We start from the raw sequence: 3,541 nt of genomic DNA on the forward strand, positions 1-3,541 counted from the left end.
AAGACCTAAATTTATCAATTGCAAAAACCACAGCTAGGAGTTCCTTCTCTATTGTTGTATAATTTAGTTGAGCGGCATCTAGGGTTCTACTAGCTTAATATATTACATGTAATTTCTTATCTTTTATTTGCCCTAAAATAGCTCCTATAGCGAAATCGCTAGCATCACACATTATTTCAAAGGGTTGAGTCCAATCTGGAGTTTGTAAAATGGGTGCTGAAATTAGTGCTCGTTTTAACTGATTAAAGGCTTCGATACATTTTTCATTGAAAATGAATTCAACGTCTTTCCTCAGAAGGCCGGTCAGGGGTTTTGTTATTTTAGAGAAATCTTTGATGAAGCGTCGGTAGAAACCGGCGTGTCCAAGAAAACTACAGACTTCTCTAACTGTCTTAGGAGGGTTAAGGTTTTCTATAACTTCTATCTTTGCTTTGTCGACCTTAATGCCTCTTTCAGATATTATATGTCCTAACACTATGCCTTCTTTAACCATAAAGTGGCACTTCTCCCAGTTTAACACAAGGTTAACTTCTACGCATCTCTCTAGGATTTTCTCAAGATTAATGAGGCAATTCTCAAAGTCGAACCCACATACCGAGAAATCTTCCATAAATACTTCCATAATTTCGTTGAGATAATCTGTGAAGATCGACATCATACAACGTTGGAAAGTAGTTGGCACATTACAGAGTTCAAACGACATTCGTCTGTAAGCAAACGTTCCGTAAGGACATGTGAAGGTTGTTTTCTCTTGATCCTCGGGGTGTATGGGTATTTGGAAAAATCCATAATATCCATCCAGATAACAAAAGTAAGAGTGTTTGGCAAGACGCTCAAGCATTTTATCTATGAATGGAAGGGGGAAATGGTCTTTCCTAGTTGCCTTATTGGGCTTCCTATAATCTATGCACATCCGCCATCCGCCTTCGATACGTTTAGCTACATGCTCGCCCTTCTCGTTCTGCACGACTGTGATGCCTCCCTTTTTGGGTACCACATGTACATGACTTACCCATTTACTATCAGAGATCTGATAGATTATACCAGCTTCTAGCAGTTTAAGGACTTCCTTCTTTACCACCTCACTCATTACAAGGTTGATCCTTCTTTGATGTTCTCTGGAAGGTTTTGAATCTTCCTCTAGCGAGATCCTGTGCATACACACGGATGGGCTTATACCTTTTAAATCAGAGATGTTGTACCCTAAGGCAGAGGGGTATCTTCGTAAAACATTCAAGAGTTGGTTTGTCTCGTCATGGTTTAAGGTGGCACTAACTATTACTGGGCAGTTCATTTCTTTATCCAAAAACTCATATCTTAGGTTCTTGGGAAGTTCCTTAAGTTCTTGAGCTGGTTTTTGAGAATTTGGTGAAAGGTCTGGGGTAAGGGCCAAACATTCGTTAGTGTGAGGTTCCGTTTCCTTTAGCTCGTCATCCCTTTCATTCGGGTTTGAAAATGGTTCGATCACAGGTTCTTCTTGATCAAATTCCCTTATGCATTCATCTATGATATCGATCGCGTAACATGCGTCTCCTATGATTAGTGCCATCAGGAACTTTGAAAGAATAAACTCTATCTTTTCATCCCCTACTTCAAAAAGTTAATTTTCCTCTTTTAACATCTATTATAGCTCCGGCTGTTGATAAAAATGGTCTACCTAAAAGGATAGGGATATCGTCATCTTCCTTGATATCCATGACCACAAAGTCTGTTGGGATATAAAGTTGACCGATCCTAACTGGGATGTCTTCTAAAATTCCTACAGGATACTTAACAGACCTATCGGCTAATTGAAGGGACATCTTAGTTGGTTGTAATTCTCCTAAGTTTAACCTTTTACACACAGCTAAGGGCATTAAATTCACACTAGCGCCTAAGTCTAGGAAAGCTTTGCCGATCACATGACTCCCCAGAATGCAAGGTATAGAAAAACTCCCAGGGTCTTTCTCCTTCTTAGCAAGTTTATTCTCAGAAATAAAGTTGCATTCAAAGGGTTTGGGATCGTCAAGCCTACGCTTGTTGGTTTAGATGTCTTTGAGAAATTTAGCGTAAGATGGAATTTGGGTGATGGCTTCGGTGAAAGGAATCTCTATATGAAGCTTCTCTATTACTTTTATAAACTTTTGGTATTGGTTATTGATTTTGGTTTGTTTAAGTCTTTGCGGATATGGGATTGGTGGTTTGTACGAGGGTGGTGGTTTGTAAGTTTTATCCTTGGCTTCTCCTTCTTGGTCGGTTTGTTTTTCGGGCTCCACTGGTTCTTCTCCTTGGTTTGTAGGTATATTTTCTTTAGAAGCTTTGGACTCGCTCATTGCTGGGTTATGAGGCCCTTCGTAAGTGGTCCCACTTTGTAATGAGATAGCGTTAGCTTTCCCTCGAGGGTTGAGTTGAGGTTGTCCAGGGAATTGTCCTCTAGGTGTAGTTTGTAGGGCTTGGTTTTGTGCTACCTGTGAGATCTGGGTTTCAAGCGTCTTGTTGTGAGTGATTATCTGATCAACCTTGGTCCCTAATTGCGTTATCAGTTCGTTTACGTGAATGTTCTGGTTTAGGAATTCTTTATTTTGCTGAGTCTAGCCTGATATAAAGCTCTCCATGATCTTCTCAAGGTTAGGCTTCTAGGGCACAACTTGCATAGGTTGATTTGGTTTTTGGGCTTGATAACCTTATGGTCTCTGAGGTGCATAATTTTGGATAGGGTTCTGGTTTTTATCGGAAAAGTTCGGGTGATTCTTCCATCAAGGGTTGTAAGTGTTTGAAAATGGGTTACCTTGGGCGTAATTCACTTGGTCGGTGTTCAGGTCGTTCAAAAGGTTACACTCTGCTGATTTGTGTCCTTTAGATCCACAAAGTTCACACTCTATGTGGACTATCGCTGCGATGTTAGTGTTTGTAGACATATGTTCGACCTTAAGGGCTTAAGCATCCATTTTCGCCTGCATCATGTACATAGAGCTTATCTCATGTATTCTACCTTGGGTCTCCTTTTTCTCTATTGATGCTCGTTCAGGTCCCCATTGGTAATGGTTTTGGGCCATATCCTCAATTAGGTCACAAGCTTCAGGGTAAGGTTTGTTCATCAACGCGCCACCTGCAGCAGCGTCGATGCTCATCTTTGTGTTATAATGGAGTCCATTGTAAAAGGTATGAATGTTAGCCATTGTTCTAGGCCATGGTGTGGACAGACTCTTAGTAGCTCTTTGTATCTCTCCCAAGCTTCAAAAAGTGATTCTACTTGGTTTTGAGTAAATCTAATTATTTGGTTTCAAAGAACAACAGTCTTACTAGGGGGAAAATATCTAGCAATGAATACTCTTCTAAGGTCTTCCCAGGTAGTTATTGAATTAGCTGGAAGTGAATCCAACCATTAACGTGCTCTATCCCTGAGGGAGAAAGGAAATAATCTTAAACGAATCGCATCAGGTGAAGCACTGTTGGATTTAAAGGTGTCGGCCAGTTGGATAAAGACTTTTAAATGTTGATTTGGGTTCTCAGTAGCGAGACCCGCGAATTGGTTTTGTTGCACTAATTGCAGTAAAGATGG

General features: G+C 40.4%; 1 non-coding gene across 1 annotated transcript; it reads left to right on the forward strand.

Moving 5' to 3' along the window:
* The first annotated feature begins 3,164 nt into the window (after positions 1-3,164).
* On the forward strand, positions 3,165-3,271 carry LOC127134018 (small nucleolar RNA R71). The gene has a single exon (XR_007807801.1). It is a non-coding gene; the product is annotated as a small nucleolar RNA R71 (small nucleolar RNA).
* The last annotated feature ends 270 nt before the right edge of the window (positions 3,272-3,541 follow it).

The sequence above is a fragment of the Lathyrus oleraceus genome, chromosome 3 (genome assembly GCF_024323335.1).
Source record: "Lathyrus oleraceus cultivar Zhongwan6 chromosome 3, CAAS_Psat_ZW6_1.0, whole genome shotgun sequence".
NCBI classification, from domain to species: domain Eukaryota; kingdom Viridiplantae; phylum Streptophyta; class Magnoliopsida; order Fabales; family Fabaceae; genus Lathyrus; species Lathyrus oleraceus.